Below are 22,450 nucleotides of genomic sequence, written 5' to 3'. Positions count from 1 at the left end.
CCGTACTTTTAAAACTCCAGGAAGTGTAGGATGGACCAATCAGCTTCCTGTACTGCCCCCCAATCCGGCCAATCAGGCAGGGCACCTATAAGAACAACATATCAAAAACAACACATATGGCCAGGACCGTAACATGGTCTACTAGTAATGAAGCACGATGGTTGACAAACCAATAAAGTAGCAAAACAGCAATGAAAGAACAAAATTTGATGAAAATATAGAACAATTTCTATGAATAAATAGGCAGTAACACCAGCTTGTGCTGCCCGTAAACCCAAGCAAAAAAGCTTACAGCACCTGGTATTCCCAGGCGGTCTTCCTACCAAGTACTAACCAGGCCCGGCTCTATTTGGCTGCCGAGATCGGACGAGATCGGGCGCTTAGAGAGCGGTGTGGCCGTAAGCTGCATTTGACATCATCAACAGCTCTTAAAAACGCTGGAGAAGCAGAATGCATGACACTTGCTAAGAAGAAGATAAATGTGGCAAAGTACAAAGTACTATAACTGTACTGGTCTGTTACGCCCCTGTCCAGGGGGTCAGGGTGCAACATACAAAGATAAATTAACATGTTCCCTCTCCGATCCCCAAACCAAAATCCAGGATCGAGATGTTCCAACAGAATGATATTTATTTTAAACGAAAGAAAGTGTCAAACAAAACATGACACTACAACTCAGGGCGAACCAAGGCCAACATAATAAACAAAATAAGCCATTTCCCACAGAAAGTGCTAGCTAGCCTGATAGAAATAAACAAACCAAAACACAGTCGCTAACCCTAACTCCCTAATGTGAAAACAAGAGAAAACAATCAATAGAAAATGGCTGTTCACCCCTACAGATTTAATACGAATTACAAAATATACAATTTATAAACAAAACCACGGCACAAAACCTAACAATTCAAAAATGCTAAATAAGGTTTGGAAACCAAGAACAGCAAACAGGTGCTGCTGCCAGAAAGAGCCTCGCTAGCTGTTGGGAACCGTACTTTTAAAACTCCAGGAAGTGTAGGATGGACCAATCCGATTCCTGTACTGCCCCTCAATCCGGCCAATCAGGCAGGGCACCTATAAGAACGAGAAAATAAAAACAACACATATGGCCAGGACCGTAACATGGTTTACTAGTAATGAAGCACGATGGTTGAAAAACCAATAAAGTAGCAAAACAGCAATGAAAGAACAAAATTTGATGAAAATATACAACAATTTCTATGAATAAATAGGCAGTAACACCAGCTTGTGCTGCCCGTAAACCCAAGCAAAAAAGCTTACAGCACCTGGTATTCCCAGGCGGTCTTCCTACCAAGTACTAACCAGGCCCGGCTCTATTTGGCTGCCGAGATCGGACGAGATCGGGCGCTTAGAGAGCGGTGTGGCCGTAAGCTGCATTTGACATCATCAACAGCTCTTAAAAACGCTGGAGAAGCAGAATGCATGACACTTGCTAAGAAGAAGATAAATGTGGCAAAGTACAAAGTACTATAACTGTACTGGTCTGTTACGCCCCTGTCCAGGGGGTCAGGGTGCAACATACAAAGATAAATTAGCATGTTCCCTCTCCGATCCCCAAACCAAAATCCAGGATCGAGATGTTCCAACAGAATGATATTTATTTTAAACGAAAGAAAGTGTCAAACAAAACATGACACTACAACTCAGGGCGAACCAAGGCCAACATAATAAACAAAATAAGCCATTTCCCACAGAAAGTGCTAGCTAGCCTGATAGAAATAAACAAACCAAAAGACAGTCGCTAACCCTAACTCCCTAATGTGAAAACAGTCCAAAGAAAATGGCTGTTCACCCCTACAGATTTAATACTATTTACAAAATATACAATTTATAAACAAAACCACGGCACAAAACCTAACAATTCAAAAATGCTAAATAAGGTTTGGAAACCAAGAACAGCAAACAGGTGCTGCTGCCAGAAAGAGCCTCGCTAGCTGTTGGGAACCGTACTTTTAAAACTCCAGGAAGTGTAGGATGGACCAATCAGCTTCCTGTACTGCCCCTCAATCCGGCCAATCAGGCAGGGCACCTATAAGAACAACATATCAAAAACAACACATATGGCCAGGACCGTAACATGGTCTACTAGTAATGAAGCACGATGGTTGACAAACCAATAAAGTAGCAAAACAGTAATGAAAGAACAAAATTTGATGAAAATATAGAACAATTTCTATGAATAAATAGGCAGTAACACCAGCTTGTGCTGCCCGTAAACCCAAGCAAAAAAGCTTACAGCACCTGGTATTCCCACGCGGTCTTCCTACCAAGTACTAACCAGGCCCGGCTCTATTTGGCTGCCGAGATCGGACGAGATCGGGCGCTTAGAGAGCGGTGTGGCCGTAAGCTGCATTTGACATCATCAACAGCTCTTAAAAACGTTGGAGAAGCAGAATGCATGAAACTTGCTAAGACGAAGATAAATGTGGCAAAGTACAAAGTACTATAACTGTACTGGTCTGTTACGCCCCTGTCCAGGGGGTCAGGGTGCAACATACAAAGATAAATTAGCATGTTCCCTCTCCGATCCCCAAACCAAAATCCAGGATCGAGATGTTCCAACAGAATGATATTTATTTTAAACGAAAGAAAGTGTCAAACAAAACATGACACTACAACTCAGGGCGAACCAAGGCCAACATAATAAACAAAATAAGCCATTTCCCACAGAAAGTGCTAGCTAGCCTGATAGAAATAAACAAACCAAAAGACAGTCGCTAACCCTAACTCCCTAATGTGAAAACAAGAGAAAACAATCAAAAGAAAATGGCTGTTCACCCCTACAGATTTAATACGAATTACAAAATATACAATTTATAAACAAAACCACGGCACAAAACCTAACAATTCAAAAATGCTAAATAAGGTTTGGAAACCAAGAACAGCAAACAGGTGCTGCTGCCAGAAAGAGCCTCGCTAGCTGTTGGAAACCGTACTTTTAAAACTCCAGGAAGTGTAGGATGGACCAATCAGCTTCCTGTACTGCCCCTCAATCCGGCCAATCAGGCAGGGCACCTATAAGAACGAGAAAATAAAAACAACACATATGGCCAGGACCGTAACATGGTCTACTAGTAATGAAGCACGATGGTTGAAAAACCAATAAAGTAGCAAAACAGCAATGAAAGAACAAAATTTGATGAAAATATGGAACAATTTCTATGAATAAATAGGCAGTAACACCAGCTTGTGCTGCCCGTAAACCCAAGCAAAAAAGCTTACAGCACCTGGTATTCCCAGGCGGTCTTCCAACCAAGTACTAACTAGGCCCGGCCTTATTTGGCTGCCGAGATCGGACGAGATCGGGCGCTTAGAGAGCGGTGTGGCCGTAAGCTGCATTTGACATCATCAACAGCTCCTAAAAACGCTGGAGAAGCAGAATGCATGACACTCGCTAAGAAGAAGATAAATGTGGCAAAGTACTAAAACGGTACTGGTCTAGTAGTAAAGAAGCACGATGGTTGACAAACCAATAAAGTAGCAAAACAGCAATGAAAGAACAAAATTTGATGAAAATATAGAACAATTTCTAGGAATAAATAGGCAGTAACACCAGCTTGTGCTGCCCGTAAACCCAAGCAAAAAAGCTTACAGCACCTGGTATTCCCAGGCGGTCTTCCTACCAAGTACTAACCAGGCCCGGCTCTATTTGGCTGCCGAGATCGGACGAGATCGGACGAGATCGGGCGCTTAGAGAGCGGTGTGGCCGTAAGCTGCATTTGACATCATCAACAGCTCTTAAAAACGTTGGAGAAGCAGAATGCATGAAACTTGCTAAGACGAAGATAAATGTGGCAAAGTACAAAGTACTATAACTGTACTGGTCTGTTACGCCCCTGTCCAGGGGGTCAGGGTGCAACATACAAAGATAAATTAGCATGTTCCCTCTCCGATCCCCAAACCAAAATCCAGGATCGAGATGTTCCAACAGAATGATATTTATTTTAAACGAAAGAAAGTGTCAAACAAAACATGACACTACAACTCAGGGCGAACCAAGGCCAACATGATAAACAAAATAAGCCATTTCCCACAGAAAGTGCTAGCTAGCCTGATAGAAATAAACAAACCAAAAGACAGTCGCTAACCCTAACTCCCTAATGTGAAAACAAGAGAAAACAATCAAAAGAAAATGGCTGTTCACCACTACAGATTTAATACTATTTACAAAATATACAATTTATAAACAAAACCACGGCACAAAACCTAACAATTCAAAAATGCTAAATAAGGTTTGGAAACCAAGAACAGCAAACAGGTGCTGATGCCAGAAAGAGCCTCGCTAGCTGTTGGGAACCGTACTTTTAAAACTCCAGGAAGTGTAGGATGGACCAATCAGCTTCCTGTACTGCCCCCCAATCCGGCCAATCAGGCAGGGCACCTACAAGAACAAGAAAATAAAAACAACACATATGGCCAGGACCGTAACATGGTCTACTAGTAATGAAGCACGATGGTTGACAAACCAATAAAGTAGCAAAATAGCAATGAAAGAACAAAATTTGATGAAAATATGGAACAATTCCTATGAATAAATAGGCAGTAACACCAGCTTGTGCTGCCCGTAAACCCAAGCAAAAAAGCTTACAGCACCTGGTATTCCCAGGCGGTCTTCCTACCAAGTACTAACCAGGCCCGGCTCTATTTGGCTGCCGAGATCGGACGAGATCGGACGAGATCGGGCGCTTAGAGAGCGGTGCGGCCGTAAGCTGCATTTGACATCATCAACAGCTCTTAAAAACGCTGGAGAAGCAGAATGCATGACACTCGCTAAGAAGAAAATAAATGTGGCAAAGTACAAAGTACTATAACTGTACTGGTCTGTTACGCCCCTGTCTAGGGGGTCAGGGTGCAACATACAAAGATAAATTAGCATGTTCCCTTTCCGATCCCCAAACCAAAATCCAGGATCGAGATGTTCCAACAGAATGATATTTATTTTAAACGAAAGAAAGTGTCAAACAAAACATGACACTACAACTCAGGGCGAACCAAGGCCAACATAATAAACAAAATAAGCTATTTCCCACAGAAAGTGCTAGCTAGCCTGATAGAAATAAACAAACCAAAAGACAGTCGCTAACCCTTACTCCCTAATGGGAAAACAGTCCAAGAAAATGGCAGTTCACCCCTACAGATTTAATACTATTTACAAAATATACAATTTATAAACAAAACCACGGCACAAAACCTAACAATTCAAAAATGCTAAATAAGGTTTGGAAACCAAGAACAGCAAACAGGTGCTGCTGCCAGAAAGAGCCTCGCTAGCTGTTGGGAACCGTACTTTTAAAACTCCAGGAAGTGTAGGATGGACCAATCAGCTTCCTGTACTGCCCCTCAATCCGGCCAATCAGGCAGGGCACCTATAAGAACGAGAAAAAAAAAACAACACATATGGCCAGGACCGTAACATGGTCTACTAGTAATGAAGCACGATGGTTGAAAAAACAATAAAGTAGCAAAACAGCAATGAAAGAACAAAATTTGATGAAAATATAGAACAATTTCTATGAATAAATAGGCAGTAACACCAGCTTGTGCTGCCCGTAAACCCAAGCAAAAAAGCTTACAGCACCTGGTATTCCTGGGCGGTCTTCCTACCAAGTACTAACCAGGCCCGGCTCTATTTGGCTGCCGAGATCGGACGAGATCGGGCGCTTAGAGAGCGGTGTGGCCGTAAGCTGCATTTGACATCATCAACAGCTCTTAAAAACGCTGGAGAAGCAGAATGCATGACACTTGCTAAGAAGAAAATAAATGTGGCAAAGTACAAAGTACTATAACTGTACTGGTCTGTTACGCCCCTGTCCAGGGGGTCAGGGTGCAACATACAAAGATAAATTAGCATGTTCCCTCTCCGATCCCCAAACCAAAATCCAGGATCGAGATGTTCCAACAGAATGATATTTATTTTAAACGAAAGAAAGTGTCAAACAAAACATGACACTACAACTCAGGGCGAACCAAGGCCAACATAATAAACAAAATAAGCCATTTCCCACAGAAAGTGCTAGCTAGCCTGATGGAAATAAACAAACCAAAAGACAGTCGCTAACCCTAACTCCCAAATGTGAAAACAATCCAAAGAAAATGGCAGTTCACCCCTACAGATTTAATAATATTTACAAAATATACAATTTATAAACAAAACCACGGCATAAAACCTAACAATTCAAAAATGCTAAATAAAGTTTGGAAACCAAGAACAGCAAACAGGTGCTGCTGCCAGAAAGAGCCTCGCTAGCTGTTGGGAACCGTACTTTTAAAACTCCAGGAAGTGTAGGATGGACCAATCAGCTTCCTGTACTGCCCCCCAATCCGGCCAATCAGGCAGGGCACCTATAAGAACAAGAAAATAAAAACAACACATATGGCCAGGACCGTAACATGGTCTACTAGTAATGAAGCACGATGGTTGACAAACCAATAAAGTAGCAAAACAGTAATGAAAGAACAAAATTTGATGAAAATATAGAACAATTTCTATGAATAAATAGGCAGTAACACCAGCTTGTGCTGCCCGTAAACCCAAGCAAAAAAGCTTACAGCACCTGGTATTCCCACGCGGTCTTCCTACCAAGTAGAAACCAGGCCCGGCTTTATTTGGCTGCCGAGATCGGACGAGATCGGGCGCTTAGAGAGCGGTGTGGCCGTAAGCTGCATTTGACATCATCAACAGCTCTTAAAAACGTTGGAGAAGCAGAATGCATGAAACTTGCTAAGAAGAAGATAAATGTGGCAAAGTACAAAGTACTATAACTGTACTGGTCTGTTACGCCCCTGTCCAGGGGGTCAGGGTGCAACATACAAAGATAAATTAGCATGTTCCCTCTCCGATCCCCAAACCAAAATCCAGGATCGAGATGTTCCAACAGAATGATATTTATTTTAAACGAAAGAAAGTGTCAAACAAAACATGACACTACAACTCAGGGCGAACCAAGGCCAACATAATAAACAAAATAAGCCATTTCCCACAGAAAGTGCTAGCTAGCCTGATAGAAATAAACAAACCAAAAGACAGTCGCTAACCCTAACTCCCAAATGTGAAAACAATCCAAAGAAAATGGCAGTTCACCCCTACAGATTTAATACTATTTACAAAATATACAATTTATAAACAAAACCACGGCATAAAACCTAACAATTCAAAAATGCTAAATAAAGTTTGGAAACCAAGAACAGCAAACAGGTGCTGCTGCCAGAAAGAGCCTCGCTAGCTGTTGGGAACCGTACTTTTAAAACTCCAGGAAGTGTAGGATGGACCAATCAGCTTCCTGTACTGCCCCCCAATCCGGCCAATCAGGCAGGGCACATATAAGAACAAGAAAATAAAAACAACACATATGGCCAGGACCGTAACATGGTCTACTAGTAATGAAGCACGATGGTTGACAAACCAATAAAGTAGCAAAACAGTAATGAAAGAACAAAATTTGATGAAAATATAGAACAATTTCTATGAATAAATAGGCAGTAACACCAGCTTGTGCTGCCCGTAAACCCAAGCAAAAAAGCTTACAGCACCTGGTATTCCCACGCGGTCTTCCTACCAAGTACTAACCAGGCCCGGCTCTATTTGGCTGCCGAGATCGGACGAGATCGGGCGCTTAGAGAGCGGTGTGGCCGTAAGCTGCATTTGACATCATCAACAGCTCTTAAAAACGTTGGAGAAGCAGAATGCATGAAACTTGCTAAGAAGAAGATAAATGTGGCAAAGTACAAAGTACTATAACTGTACTGGTCTGTTACGCCCCTGTCCAGGGGGTCAGGGTGCAACATACAAAGATAAATTAGCATGTTCCCTCTCCGATCCCCAAACCAAAATCCAGGGTCGAGATGTTCCAACAGAATGATATTTATTTTAAACGAAAGAAAGTGTCAAACAAAACATGACACTACAACTCAGGGCGAACCAAGGCCAACATAATAAACAAAATAAGCCATTTCCCACAGAAAGTGCTAGCTAGCCTGATAGAAATAAACAAACCAAAAGACAGTCGCTAACCCTAACTCCCTAATGTGAAAACAAGAGAAAACAATCAAAAGAAAATGGCTGTTCACCCCTACAGATTTAATACGAATTACAAAATATACAATTTATAAACAAAACCACGGCACAAAACCTAACAATTCAAAAATGCTAAATAAGGTTTGGAAACCAAGAACAGCAAACAGGTGCTGCTGCCAGAAAGAGCCTCGCTAGCTGTTGGGAACCGTACTTTTAAAACTCCAGGAAGTGTAGGATGGACCAATCAGCTTCCTGTACTGCCCCTCAATCCGGCCAATCAGGCAGGGCACCTATAAGAACGAGAAAATAAAAACAACACATATGGCCAGGACCGTAACATGGTCTACTAGTAATGAAGCAAGATGGTTGAAAAACCAATAAAGTAGCAAAACAGCAATGAAAGAACAAAATTTGATGAAAATATAGAACAATTTCTATGAATAAATAGGCAGTAACACCAGCTTGTGCTGCCCGTAAACCCAAGCAAAAAAGCTTACAACACCTGGTATTCCCAGGCGGTCTTCCTACCAAGTACTAACCAGGCCCGGCTCTATTTGGCTGCCGAGATCGGGCGCTTAGAGAGCGGTGTGGCCGTAAGCTGCATTTGACATCATCAACAGCTCTTAAAAACGCTGGAGAAGCAGAATGCATGACACTTGCTAAGAAGAAGATAAATGTGGCAAAGTACAAAGTACTATAACTGTACTGGTCTGTTACGCCCCTGTCCAGGGGGTCAGGGTGCAACATACAAAGATAAATTAGCATGTTCCCTCTCCGATCCCCAAACCAAAATCCAGGGTCGAGATGTTCCAACAGAATGATATTTATTTTAAACGAAAGAAAGTGTCAAACAAAACATGACACTACAACTCAGGGCGAACCAAGGCCAACATAATAAACAAAATAAGCCATTTCCCACAGAAAGTGCTAGCTAGCCTGATAGAAATAAACAAACCAAAAGACAGTCGCTAACCCTAACTCCCTAATGTGAAAACAAGAGAAAACAATCAAAAGAAAATGGCTGTTCACCCCTACAGATTTAATACGAATTACAAAATATACAATTTATAAACAAAACCACGGCACAAAACCTAACAATTCAAAAATGCTAAATAAGGTTTGGAAACCAAGAACAGCAAACAGGTGCTGCTGCCAGAAAGAGCCTCGCTAGCTGTTGGGAACCGTACTTTTAAAACTCCAGGAAGTGTAGGATGGACCAATCAGCTTCCTGTACTGCCCCTCAATCCGGCCAATCAGGCAGGGCACCTATAAGAACGAGAAAATAAAAACAACACATATGGCCAGGACCGTAACATGGTCTACTAGTAATGAAGCAAGATGGTTGAAAAACCAATAAAGTAGCAAAACAGCAATGAAAGAACAAAATTTGATGAAAATATAGAACAATTTCTATGAATAAATAGGCAGTAACACCAGCTTGTGCTGCCCGTAAACCCAAGCAAAAAAGCTTACAACACCTGGTATTCCCAGGCGGTCTTCCTACCAAGTACTAACCAGGCCCGGCTCTATTTGGCTGCCGAGATCGGACGAGATCGGGCGCTTAGAGAGCGGTGTGGCCGTAAGCTGCATTTGACATCATCAACAGCTCTTAAAAACGCTGGAGAAGCAGAATGCATGACACTTGCTAAGAAGAAGATAAATGTGGCAAAGTACAAAGTACTATAACTGTACTGGTCTGTTACGCCCCTGTCCAGGGGGTCAGGGTGCAACATACAAAGATAAATTAGCATGTTCCCTCTCCGATCCCCAAACCAAAATCCAGGATCGAGATGTTCCAACAGAATGATATTTATTTTAAACGAAAGAAAGTGTCAAACAAAACATGACACTACAACTCAGGGCGAACCAAGGCCAACATAATAAACAAAATAAGCCATTTCCCACAGAAAGTGCTAGCTAGCCTGATAGAAATAAACAAACCAAAAGACAGTCGCTAACCCTAACTCCCTAATGTGAAAACAGTCCAAAGAAAATGGCTGTTCACCCCTACAGATTTAATACTATTTACAAAATATACAATTTATAAACAAAACCACGGCACAAAACCTAACAATTCAAAAATGCTAAATAAGGTTTGGAAACCAAGAACAGCAAACAGGTGCTGCTGCCAGAAAGAGCCTCGCTAGCTGTTGGGAACCGTACTTTTAAAACTCCAGGAAGTGTAGGATGGACCAATCAGCTTCCTGTACTGCCCCTCAATCCGGCCAATCAGGCAGGGCACCTATAAGAACAACATATCAAAAACAACACATATGGCCAGGACCGTAACATGGTCTACTAGTAATGAAGCACGATGGTTGACAAACCAATAAAGTAGCAAAACAGTAATGAAAGAACAAAATTTGATGAAAATATAGAACAATTTCTATGAATAAATAGGCAGTAACACCAGCTTGTGCTGCCCGTAAACCCAAGCAAAAAAGCTTACAGCACCTGGTATTCCCACGCGGTCTTCCTACCAAGTACTAACCAGGCCCGGCTCTATTTGGCTGCCGAGATCGGACGAGATCGGGCGCTTAGAGAGCGGTGTGGCCGTAAGCTGCATTTGACATCATCAACAGCTCTTAAAAACGTTGGAGAAGCAGAATGCATGAAACTTGCTAAGACGAAGATAAATGTGGCAAAGTACAAAGTACTATAACTGTACTGGTCTGTTACGCCCCTGTCCAGGGGGTCAGGGTGCAACATACAAAGATAAATTAGCATGTTCCCTCTCCGATCCCCAAACCAAAATCCAGGATCGAGATGTTCCAACAGAATGATATTTATTTTAAACGAAAGAAAGTGTCAAACAAAACATGACACTACAACTCAGGGCGAACCAAGGCCAACATAATAAACAAAATAAGCCATTTCCCACAGAAAGTGCTAGCTAGCCTGATAGAAATAAACAAACCAAAAGACAGTCGCTAACCCTAACTCCCTAATGTGAAAACAAGAGAAAACAATCAAAAGAAAATGGCTGTTCACCCCTACAGATTTAATACGAATTACAAAATATACAATTTATAAACAAAACCACGGCACAAAACCTAACAATTCAAAAATGCTAAATAAGGTTTGGAAACCAAGAACAGCAAACAGGTGCTGCTGCCAGAAAGAGCCTCGCTAGCTGTTGGAAACCGTACTTTTAAAACTCCAGGAAGTGTAGGATGGACCAATCAGCTTCCTGTATTGCCCCTCAATCCGGCCAATCAGGCAGGGCACCTATAAGAACGAGAAAATAAAAACAACACATATGGCCAGGACCGTAACATGGTCTACTAGTAATGAAGCACGATGGTTGAAAAACCAATAAAGTAGCAAAACAGCAATGAAAGAACAAAATTTGATGAAAATATAGAACAATTTCTATGAATAAATAGGCAGTAACACCAGCTTGTGCTGCCCGTAAACCCAAGCAAAAAAGCTTACAGCACCTGGTATTCCCAGGCGGTCTTCCTACCAAGTACTAACCAGGCCCGGCTCTATTTGGCTGCCGAGATCGGACGAGATCGGGCGCTTAGAGAGCGGTGTGGCCGTAAGCTGCATTTGACATCATCAACAGCTCTTAAAAACGCTGGAGAAGCAGAATGCATGACACTTGCTAAGAAGAAGATAAATGTGGCAAAGTACAAAATACTATAACTGTACTGGTCTGTTACGCCCCTGTCCAGGGGGTCAGGGTGCAACATACAAAGATAAATTAGCATGTTCCCTCTCCGATCCCCAAACCAAAATCCAGGATCGAGATGTTCCAACAGAATGATATTTATTTTAAACGAAAGAAAGTGTCAAACAAAACATGACACTACAACTCAGGGCGAACCAAGGCCAACATAATAAACAAAATAAGCCATTTCCCACAGAAAGTGCTAGCTAGCCTGATAGAAATAAACAAACCAAAACACAGTCGCTAACCCTAACTCCCTAATGTGAAAACAGTCCAAAGAAAATGGCTGTTCACCCCTACAGATTTAATACTATTTACAAAATATACAATTTATAAACAAAACCACGGCATAAAACCTAACAATTCAAAAATGCTAAATAAAGTTTGGAAACCAAGAACAGCAAACAGGTGCTGCTGCCAGAAAGAGCCACGCTAGCTGTTGGGAACCGTACTTTTAAAACTCCAGGAAGTGTAGGATGGACCAATCAGCTTCCTGTACTGCCCCTCAATCCGGCCAATCAGGCAGGGCACCTATAAGAACAACAAAATAAAAACAACACATATGGCCAGGACCGTAACATGGTCTACTAGTAATGAAGCACGATGGTTGAAAAACCAATAAAGTAGCAAAACAGCAATGAAAGAACAAAATTTGATGAAAATATAGAACAATTTCTATGAATAAATAGGCAGTAACACCAGCTTGTGCTGCCCGTAAACCCAAGCAAAAAAGCTTACAGCACCTGGTATTCCCAGGCGGTCTTCCTACCAAGTACTAACCAGGCCCGGCTCTATTTGGCTGCCGAGATCGGACGAGATCGGGCGCTTAGAGAGCGGTGTGGCCGTAAGCTGCATTTGACATCATCAACAGCTCTTAAAAACGCTGGAGAAGCAGAATGCATGACACTTGCTAAGAAGAAGATAAATGTGGCAAAGTACAAAGTACTATAACTGTACTGGTCTGTTACGCCCCTGTCCAGGGGGTCAGGGTGCAACATACAAAGATAAATTAACATGTTCCCTCTCCGATCCCCAAACCAAAATCCAGGATCGAGATGTTCCAACAGAATGATATTTATTTTAAACGAAAGAAAGTGTCAAACAAAACATGACACTACAACTCAGGGCGAACCAAGGCCAACATAATAAACAAAATAAGCCATTTCCCACAGAAAGTGCTAGCTAGCCTGATAGAAATAAACAAACCAAAACACAGTCGCTAACCCTAACTCCCTAATGTGAAAACAAGAGAAAACAATCAATAGAAAATGGCTGTTCACCCCTACAGATTTAATACGAATTACAAAATATACAATTTATAAACAAAACCACGGCACAAAACCTAACAATTCAAAAATGCTAAATAAGGTTTGGAAACCAAGAACAGCAAACAGGTGCTGCTGCCAGAAAGAGCCTCGCTAGCTGTTGGGAACCGTACTTTTAAAACTCCAGGAAGTGTAGGATGGACCAATCAGCTTCCTGTACTGCCCCTCAATCCGGCCAATCAGGCAGGGCACCTATAAGAACGAGAAAATAAAAACAACACATATGGCCAGGACCGTAACATGGTCTACTAGTAATGAAGCACGATGGTTGAAAAACCAATAAAGTAGCAAAACAGCAATGAAAGAACAAAATTTGATGAAAATATACAACAATTTCTATGAATAAATAGGCAGTAACACCAGCTTGTGCTGCCCGTAAACCCAAGCAAAAAAGCTTACAGCACCTGGTATTCCCAGGCGGTCTTCCTACCAAGTACTAACCAGGCCCGGCTCTATTTGGCTGCCGAGATCGGACGAGATCGGGCGCTTAGAGAGCGGTGTGGCCGTAAGCTGCATTTGACATCATCAACAGCTCTTAAAAACGCTGGAGAAGCAGAATGCATGACACTTGCTAAGAAGAAGATAAATGTGGCAAAGTACAAAGTACTATAACTGTACTGGTCTGTTACGCCCCTGTCCAGGGGGTCAGGGTGCAACATACAAAGATAAATTAACATGTTCCCTCTCCGATCCCCAAACCAAACTCCAGTATCGAGATGTTCCAACAGAATAATATTTATTTTAAACGAAAGAAAGTGTCAAACAAAACATGACACTACAACTCAGGGCAAACCAAGGCCAACATAATAAACAAAATAAGCCATTTCCCACAGAAAGTGCTAGCTAGCCTGATAGAAATAAACAATCCAAAAGACAGTCGCTAACCCTAACTCCCTAATGTGAAAACAAGAGAAAACAATCAAAAGAAAATGGCTGTTCACCCCTACAGATTTAATACGAATTACAAAATATACAATTTATAAACAAAACCACGGCACAAAACCTAACAATTCAAAAATGCTAAATAAGGTTTGGAAACCAAGAACAGCAAACAGGTGCTGCTGCCAGAAAGAGCCTCGCTAGCTGTTGGGAACCGTACTTTTAAAACTCCAGGAAGTGTAGGATGGACCAATCAGCTTCCTGTACTGCCCCCCAATCCGGCCAATCAGGCAGGGCACCTATAAGAACAACAAATCAAAAACAACACATATGGCCAGGACCGTAACATGGTCTACTAGTAATGAAGCACGATGGTTGAAAAACCAATAAAGTAGCAAAACAGCAATGAAAGAACAAAATTTGATGAAAATATAGAACAATTTCTATGAATAAATAGGCAGTAACACCAGCTTGTGCTGCCCGTAAACCCAAGCAAAAAAGCTTACAGCACCTGGTATTCCCAGGCGGTCTTCCTACCAAGTACTAACCAGGCCCGGCTCTATTTGGCTGCCGAGATCGGACGAGATCGGGCGCTTAGAGAGCGGTGTGGCCGTAAGCTGCATTTGACATCATCAACAGCTCTTAAAAACGCTGGAGAAGCAGAATGCATGACACTTGCTAAGAAGAAGATAAATGTGGCAAAGTACAGAGTACTATAACTGTACTGGTCTGTTACGCCCCTGTCCAGGGGGTCAGGGTGCAACATACAAAGATAAATTAGCATGTTCCCTCTCCGATCCCCAAACCAAAATCCAGGATCGAGATGTTCCAACAGAATGATATTTATTTTAAACGAAAGAAAGTGTCAAACAAAACATGACACTACAACTCAGGGCGAACCAAGGCCAACATAATAAACAAAATAAGCCATTTCCCACAGAAAGTGCTAGCTAGCCTGATAGAAATAAACAAACCAAAACACAGTCGCTAACCCTAACTCCCTAATGTGAAAACAAGAGAAAACAATCAATAGAAAATGGCTGTTCACCCCTACAGATTTAATACGAATTACAAAATATACAATTTATAAACAAAACCACGGCACAAAACCTAACAATTCAAAAATGCTAAATAAGGTTTGGAAACCAAGAACAGCAAACAGGTGCTGCTGCCAGAAAGAGCCTCGCTAGCTGTTGGGAACCGTACTTTTAAAACTCCAGGAAGTGTAGGATGGACCAATCAGCTTCCTGTACTGCCCCTCAATCCGGCCAATCAGGCAGGGCACCTATAAGAACGAGAAAATAAAAACAACACATATGGCCAGGACCGTAACATGGTCTACTAGTAATGAAGCACGATGGTTGAAAAACCAATAAAGTAGCAAAACAGCAATGAAAGAACAAAATTTGATGAAAATATAGAACAATTTCTATGAATAAATAGGCAGTAACACCAGCTTGTGCTGCCCGTAAACCCAAGCAAAAAAGCTTACAGCACCTGGTATTCCCAGGCGGTCTTCCTACCAAGTACTAACCAGGCCCGGCTCTATTTGGCTGCCGAGATCGGACGAGATCGGGCGCTTAGAGAGCGGTGTGGCCGTAAGCTGCATTTGACATCATCAACAGCTCTTAAAAACGCTGGAGAAGCAGAATGCATGACACTTGCTAAGAAGAAGATAAATGTGGCAAAGTACAAAGTACTATAACTGTACTGGTCTGTTACGCCCCTGTCCAGGGGGTCAGGGTGCAACATACAAAGATAAATTAGCATGTTCCCTCTCCGATCCCCAAACCAAAATCCAGGATCGAGATGTTCCAACAGAATTATATTTATTTTAAACGAAAGAAAGTGTCAAACAAAACATGACACTACAACTCAGGGCGAACCAAGGCCAACATAATAAACAAAATAAGCCATTTCCCACAGAAAGTGCTAGCTAGCCTGATAGAAATAAACAAACCAAAAGACAGTCGCTAACCCTAACTCCCTAATGTGAAAACAGTCCAAAGAAAATGGCTGTTCACCCCTACAGATTTAATACTATTTACAAAATATACAATTTATAAACAAAACCACGGCACAAAACCTAACAATTCAAAAATGCTAAATAAGGTTTGGAAACCAAGAACAGCAAACAGGTGCTGCTGCCAGAAAGAGCCTCGCTAGCTGTTGGGAACCGTACTTTTAAAACTCCAGGAAGTGTAGGATGGACCAATCAGCTTCCTGTACTGCCCCTCAATCCGGCCAATCAGGCAGGGCACCTATAAGAACGAGAAAAAAAAAACAACACATATGGCCAGGACCGTAACATGGTCTACTAGTAATGAAGCACGATGGTTGAAAAAACAATAAAGTAGCAAAACAGCAATGAAAGAACAAAATTTGATGAAAATATAGAACAATTTCTATGAATAAATAGGCAGTAACACCAGCTTGTGCTGCCCGTAAACCCAAGCAAAAAAGCTTACAGCACCTGGTATTCCTGGGCGGTCTTCCTACCAAGTACTAACCAGGCCCGGCTCTATTTGGCTGCCGAGATCGGACGAGATCGGGCGCTTAGAGAGCGGTGTGGCCGTAAGCTGCATTTGACATCATCAACAGCTCTTAAAAACGCTGGAGAAGCAGAATGCATGACACTTGCTAAGAAGAAAATAAATGTGGCAAAGTACAAAGTACTATAACTGTACTGGTCTGTTACGCCCCTGTCCAGGGGGTCAGGGTGCAACATACAAAGATAAATTAGCATGTTCCCTCTCCGATCCCCAAACCAAAATCCAGGATCGAGATGTTCCAACAGAATGATATTTATTTTAAACGAAAGAAAGTGTCAAACAAAACATGACACTACAACTCAGGGCGAACCAAGGCCAACATAATAAACAAAATAAGCCATTTCCCACAGAAAGTGCTAGCTAGCCTGATGGAAATAAACAAACCAAAAGACAGTCGCTAACCCTAACTCCCAAATGTGAAAACAATCCAAAGAAAATGGCAGTTCACCCCTACAGATTTAATACTATTTACAAAATATACAATTTATAAACAAAACCACGGCATAAAACCTAACAATTCAAAAATGCTAAATAAAGTTTGGAAACCAAGAACAGCAAACAGGTGCTGCTGCCAGAAAGAGCCTCGCTAGCTGTTGGGAACCGTACTTTTAAAACTCCAGGAAGTGTAGGATGGACCAATCAGCTTCCTGTACTGCCCCCCAATCCGGCCAATCAGGCAGGGCACCTATAAGAACAAGAAAATAAAAACAACACATATGGCCAGGACCGTAACATGGTCTACTAGTAATGAAGCACGATGGTTGACAAACCAATAAAGTAGCAAAATAGTAATGAAAGAACAAAATTTGATGAAAATATAGAACAATTTCTATGAATAAATAGGCAGTAACACCAGCTTGTGCTGCCCGTAAACCCAAGCAAAAAAGCTTACAGCACCTGGTATTCCCACGCGGTCTTCCTACCAAGTAGAAACCAGGCCCGGCTTTATTTGGCTGCCGAGATCGGACGAGATCGGGCGCTTAGAGAGCGGTGTGGCCGTAAGCTGCATTTGACATCATCAACAGCTCTTAAAAACGTTGGAGAAGCAGAATGCATGAAACTTGCTAAGAAGAAGATAAATGTGGCAAAGTACAAAGTACTATAACTGTACTGGTCTGTTACGCCCCTGTCCAGGGGGTCAGGGTGCAACATACAAAGATAAATTAGCATGTTCCCTCTCCGATCCCCAAACCAAAATCCAGGATCGAGATGTTCCAACAGAATGATATTTATTTTAAACGAAAGAAAGTGTCAAACAAAACATGACACTACAACTCAGGGCGAACCAAGGCCAACATAATAAACAAAATAAGCCATTTCCCACAGAAAGTGCTAGCTAGCCTGATAGAAATAAACAAACCAAAAGACAGTCGCTAACCCTAACTCCCAAATGTGAAAACAATCCAAAGAAAATGGCAGTTCACCCCTACAGATTTAATACTATTTACAAAATATACAATTTATAAACAAAACCACGGCATAAAACCTAACAATTCAAAAATGCTAAATAAAGTTTGGAAACCAAGAACAGCAAACAGGTGCTGCTGCCAGAAAGAGCCTCGCTAGCTGTTGGGAACCGTACTTTTAAAACTCCAGGAAGTGTAGGATGGACCAATCAGCTTCCTGTACTGCCCCCCAATCCGGCCAATCAGGCAGGGCACATATAAGAACAAGAAAATAAAAACAACACATATGGCCAGGACCGTAACATGGTCTACTAGTAATGAAGCACGATGGTTGACAAACCAATAAAGTAGCAAAACAGTAATGAAAGAACAAAATTTGATGAAAATATAGAACAATTTCTATGAATAAATAGGCAGTAACACCAGCTTGTGCTGCCCGTAAACCCAAGCAAAAAAGCTTACAGCACCTGGTATTCCCACGCGGTCTTCCTACCAAGTACTAACCAGGCCCGGCTCTATTTGGCTGCCGAGATCGGACGAGATCGGGCGCTTAGAGAGCGGTGTGGCCGTAAGCTGCATTTGACATCATCAACAGCTTTTAAAAACGTTGGAGAAGCAGAATGCATGAAACTTGCTAAGAAGAAGATAAATGTGGCAAAGTACAAAGTACTATAACTGTACTGGTCTGTTACGCCCCTGTCCAGGGGGTCAGGGTGCAACATACAAAGATAAATTAGCATGTTCCCTCTCCGATCCCCAAACCAAAATCCAGGGTCGAGATGTTCCAACAGAATGATATTTATTTTAAACGAAAGAAAGTGTCAAACAAAACATGACACTACAACTCAGGGCGAACCAAGGCCAACATAATAAACAAAATAAGCCATTTCCCACAGAAAGTGCTAGCTAGCCTGATAGAAATAAACAAACCAAAAGACAGTCGCTAACCCTAACTCCCTAATGTGAAAACAAGAGAAAACAATCAAAAGAAAATGGCTGTTCACCCCTACAGATTTAATACGAATTACAAAATATACAATTTATAAACAAAACCACGGCACAAAACCTAACAATTCAAAAATGCTAAATAAGGTTTGGAAACCAAGAACAGCAAACAGGTGCTGCTGCCAGAAAGAGCTTCGCTAGCTGTTGGGAACCGTACTTTTAAAACTCCAGGAAGTGTAGGATGGACCAATCAGCTTCCTGTACTGCCCCTCAATCCGGCCAATCAGGCAGGGCACCTATAAGAACGAGAAAATAAAAACAACACATATGGCCAGGACCGTAACATGGTCTACTAGTAATGAAGCAAGATGGTTGAAAAACCAATAAAGTAGCAAAACAGCAATGAAAGAACAAAATTTGATGAAAATATAGAACAATTTCTATGAATAAATAGGCAGTAACACCAGCTTGTGCTGCCCGTAAACCCAAGCAAAAAAGCTTACAACACCTGGTATTCCCAGGCGGTCTTCCTACCAAGTACTAACCAGGCCCGGCTCTATTTGGCTGCCGAGATCGGGCGCTTAGAGAGCGGTGTGGCCGTAAGCTGCATTTGACATCATCAACAGCTCTTAAAAACGCTGGAGAAGCAGAATGCATGACACTTGCTAAGAAGAAGATAAATGTGGCAAAGTACAAAGTACTATAACTGTACTGGTCTGTTACGCCCCTGTCCAGGGGGTCAGGGTGCAACATACAAAGACAAATTAGCATGTTCCCTCACCGATCCCCAAACCAAACTCCAGTATCGAGATGTTCCAACAGAATGATATTTATTTTAAACGAAAGAAAGTGTCAAACAAAACATGACACTACAACTCAGGGCAAACCAAGGCCAACATAATAAACAAAATAAGCCATTTCCCACAGAAAGTGCTAGCTAGCCTGATAGAAATAAACAATCCAAAAGACAGTCGCTAACCCTAACTCCCTAATGTGAAAACAGTCCAATGAAAATGGCTGTTCACCCCTACAGATTTAATACTATTTACAAAATATACAATTTATAAACAAAACCACGGCATAAAACCTAACAATTCAAAAATGCTAAATAAAGTTTGGAAACCAAGAACAGCAAACAGGTGCTGCTGCCAGAAAGAGCCTCGCTAGCTGTTGGGAACCGTACTTTTAAAACTCCAGGAAGTGTAGGATGGACCAATCAGCTTCCTGTACTGCCCCCCAATCCGGCCAATCAGGCAGGGCACCTATAAGAAGAACATATCAAAAACAACACATATGGCCAGGACCGTAACATGGTCTACTAGTAATGAAGCACGATGGTTGAAAAACCAATAAAGTAGCAAAACAGCAATGAAAGAACAAAATTTGATGAAAATATAGAACAATTTCTATGAATAAATAGGCAGTAACACCAGCTTGTGCTGCCCGTAAACCCAAGCAAAAAAGCTTACAGCACCTGGTATTCCCAGGCGGTCTTCCTACCAAGTACTAACCAGGCCCGGCTCTATTTGGCTGCCGAGATCGGACGAGATCGGGCGCTTAGAGAGCGGTGTGGCCGTAAGCTGCATTTGACATCATCAACAGCTCTTAAAAACGCTGGAGAAGCAGAATGCATGACACTTGCTAAGAAGAAGATAAATGTGGCAAAGTACAAAGTACTATAACTGTACTGGTCTGTTACGCCCCTGTCCAGGGGGTCAGGGTGCAACATACAAAGATAAATTAGCATGTTCCCTCTCCGATCCCCAAACCAAAATCCAGGATCGAGATGTTCCAACAGAATGATATTTATTTTAAACGAAAGAAAGTGTCAAACAAAACATGACACTACAACTCAGGGCGAACCAAGGCCAACATAATAAACAAAATAAGCCATTTCCCACAGAAAGTGCTAGCTAGCCTGATAGAAATAAAAAAACCAAAAGACAGTCGCTAACCCTAACTCCCTAATGTGAAAACAAGAGAAAACAATCAAAAGAAAATGGCTGTTCACCCCTACAGATTTAATACGAATTACAAAATATACAATTTATAAACAAAACCACGGCACAAAACCTAAGAATTCAAAAATGCTAAATAAGGTTTGGAAACCAAGAACAGCAAACAGGTGCTGCTGCCAGAAAGAGCCTCGCTAGCTGTTGGGAACCGTACTTTTAAAACTCCAGGAAGTGTAGGATGGACCAATCAGCTTCCTGTACTGCCCCTCAATCCGGCCAATCAGGCAGGGCACCTATAAGAACGAGAAAATAAAAACAACACATATGGCCAGGACCGTAACATGGTCTACTAGTAATGAAGCACGATGGTTGAAAAACCAATAAAGTAGCAAAACAGCAATGAAAGAACAAAATTTGATGAAAATATAGAACAATTTCTATGAATAAATAGGCAGTAACACCAGCTTGTGCTGCCCGTAAACCCAAGCAAAAAAGCTTACAGCACCTGGTATTCCCAGGCGGTCTTCCTACCAAGTACTAACCAGGCCCGGCTCTATTTGGCTGCCGAGATCGGACGAGATCGGGCGCTTAGAGAGCGGTGTGGCCGTAAGCTGCATTTGACATCATCAACAGCTCTTAAAAACGCTGGAGAAGCAGAATGCATGACACTTGCTAAGAAGAAGATAAATGTGGCAAAGTACAAAGTACTATAACTGTACTGGTCTGTTACGCCCCTGTCCAGGGGGTCAGGGTGCAACATACAAAGATAAATTAGCATGTTCCCTCTCCGATCCCCAAACCAAAATCCAGGGTCGAGATGTTCCAACAGAATGATATTTATTTTAAACGAAAGAAAGTGTCAAACAAAACATTACACTACAACTCAGGGCGAACCAAGGCCAACATAATAAACAAAATAAGCCATTTCCCACAGAAAGTGCTAGCTAGCCTGATAGAAATAAACAAACCAAAAGACAGTCGCTAACCCTAACTCCCTAATGTGAAAACAAGAGAAAACAATCAAAAGAAAATGGCTGTTCACCCCTACAGATTTAATACGAATTACAAAATATACAATTTATAAACAAAACCACGGCACAAAACCTAACAATTCAAAAATGCTAAATAAGGTTTGGAAACCAAGAACAGCAAACAGGTGCTGCTGCCAGAAAGAGCCTCGCTAGCTGTTGGGAACCGTACTTTTAAAACTCCAGGAAGTGTAGGATGGACCAATCAGCTTCCTGTACTGCCCCTCAATCCGGCCAATCAGGCAGGGCACCTATAAGAACGAGAAAATAAAAACAACACATATGGCCAGGACCGTAACATGGTCTACTAGTAATGAAGCAAGATGGTTGAAAAACCAATAAAGTAGCAAAACAGCAATGAAAGAACAAAATTTGATGAAAATATAGAACAATTTCTATGAATAAATAGGCAGTAACACCAGCTTGTGCTGCCCGTAAACCCAAGCAAAAAAACTTACAACACCTGGTATTCCCAGGCGGTCTTCCTACCAAGTACTAACCAGGCCCGGCTCTATTTGGCTGCCGAGATCGGGCGCTTAGAGAGCGGTGTGGCCGTAAGCTGCATTTGACATCATCAACAGCTCTTAAAAACGCTGGAGAAGCAGAATGCATGACACTTGCTAAGAAGAAGATAAATGTGGCAAAGTACAAAGTA

At 41.8% G+C, this 22,450-nt stretch overlaps 24 pseudogenes; all 24 read right to left on the bottom strand.

Moving 5' to 3' along the window:
- Window positions 1-285: 285 nt before the first annotated feature.
- On the bottom strand, window positions 286-404 carry LOC137116756 (5S ribosomal RNA; annotated as a pseudogene).
- Window positions 405-1,271: 867 nt separating this feature from the next.
- Window positions 1,272-1,390, bottom strand: LOC137116755 (5S ribosomal RNA; annotated as a pseudogene).
- An 857-nt stretch (window positions 1,391-2,247) lies between these two features.
- Window positions 2,248-2,366, bottom strand: LOC137116871 (5S ribosomal RNA; annotated as a pseudogene).
- Window positions 2,367-3,233: 867 nt separating this feature from the next.
- Window positions 3,234-3,352, bottom strand: LOC137116968 (5S ribosomal RNA; annotated as a pseudogene).
- A 251-nt stretch (window positions 3,353-3,603) lies between these two features.
- Window positions 3,604-3,732, bottom strand: LOC137117008 (5S ribosomal RNA; annotated as a pseudogene).
- Window positions 3,733-4,599: 867 nt separating this feature from the next.
- On the bottom strand, window positions 4,600-4,728 carry LOC137117033 (5S ribosomal RNA; annotated as a pseudogene).
- An 856-nt stretch (window positions 4,729-5,584) lies between these two features.
- LOC137116925 (5S ribosomal RNA) lies at window positions 5,585-5,703 on the bottom strand (annotated as a pseudogene).
- An 857-nt stretch (window positions 5,704-6,560) lies between these two features.
- On the bottom strand, window positions 6,561-6,679 carry LOC137117016 (5S ribosomal RNA; annotated as a pseudogene).
- An 857-nt stretch (window positions 6,680-7,536) lies between these two features.
- Window positions 7,537-7,655, bottom strand: LOC137116870 (5S ribosomal RNA; annotated as a pseudogene).
- Window positions 7,656-8,522: 867 nt separating this feature from the next.
- LOC137117042 (5S ribosomal RNA) lies at window positions 8,523-8,631 on the bottom strand (annotated as a pseudogene).
- Window positions 8,632-9,498: 867 nt separating this feature from the next.
- On the bottom strand, window positions 9,499-9,617 carry LOC137116890 (5S ribosomal RNA; annotated as a pseudogene).
- An 857-nt stretch (window positions 9,618-10,474) lies between these two features.
- LOC137116869 (5S ribosomal RNA) lies at window positions 10,475-10,593 on the bottom strand (annotated as a pseudogene).
- Window positions 10,594-11,460: 867 nt separating this feature from the next.
- On the bottom strand, window positions 11,461-11,579 carry LOC137116754 (5S ribosomal RNA; annotated as a pseudogene).
- An 857-nt stretch (window positions 11,580-12,436) lies between these two features.
- On the bottom strand, window positions 12,437-12,555 carry LOC137116752 (5S ribosomal RNA; annotated as a pseudogene).
- Window positions 12,556-13,422: 867 nt separating this feature from the next.
- LOC137116751 (5S ribosomal RNA) lies at window positions 13,423-13,541 on the bottom strand (annotated as a pseudogene).
- Window positions 13,542-14,408: 867 nt separating this feature from the next.
- Window positions 14,409-14,527, bottom strand: LOC137116750 (5S ribosomal RNA; annotated as a pseudogene).
- Window positions 14,528-15,394: 867 nt separating this feature from the next.
- LOC137116749 (5S ribosomal RNA) lies at window positions 15,395-15,513 on the bottom strand (annotated as a pseudogene).
- An 857-nt stretch (window positions 15,514-16,370) lies between these two features.
- Window positions 16,371-16,489, bottom strand: LOC137116924 (5S ribosomal RNA; annotated as a pseudogene).
- Window positions 16,490-17,346: 857 nt separating this feature from the next.
- On the bottom strand, window positions 17,347-17,465 carry LOC137117015 (5S ribosomal RNA; annotated as a pseudogene).
- An 857-nt stretch (window positions 17,466-18,322) lies between these two features.
- On the bottom strand, window positions 18,323-18,441 carry LOC137116868 (5S ribosomal RNA; annotated as a pseudogene).
- Window positions 18,442-19,308: 867 nt separating this feature from the next.
- LOC137117041 (5S ribosomal RNA) lies at window positions 19,309-19,417 on the bottom strand (annotated as a pseudogene).
- Window positions 19,418-20,274: 857 nt separating this feature from the next.
- LOC137116748 (5S ribosomal RNA) lies at window positions 20,275-20,393 on the bottom strand (annotated as a pseudogene).
- Window positions 20,394-21,260: 867 nt separating this feature from the next.
- Window positions 21,261-21,379, bottom strand: LOC137116747 (5S ribosomal RNA; annotated as a pseudogene).
- An 867-nt stretch (window positions 21,380-22,246) lies between these two features.
- LOC137117051 (5S ribosomal RNA) lies at window positions 22,247-22,355 on the bottom strand (annotated as a pseudogene).
- Between the last annotated feature and the right edge of the window lie 95 nt (window positions 22,356-22,450).

This window comes from Channa argus, unplaced genomic scaffold (genome assembly GCF_033026475.1).
Source record: "Channa argus isolate prfri unplaced genomic scaffold, Channa argus male v1.0 Contig032, whole genome shotgun sequence".
NCBI classification, from domain to species: Eukaryota; Metazoa; Chordata; class Actinopteri; order Anabantiformes; family Channidae; genus Channa; species Channa argus.
This window is presented reverse-complemented; position numbering and strand designations above follow the sequence as displayed.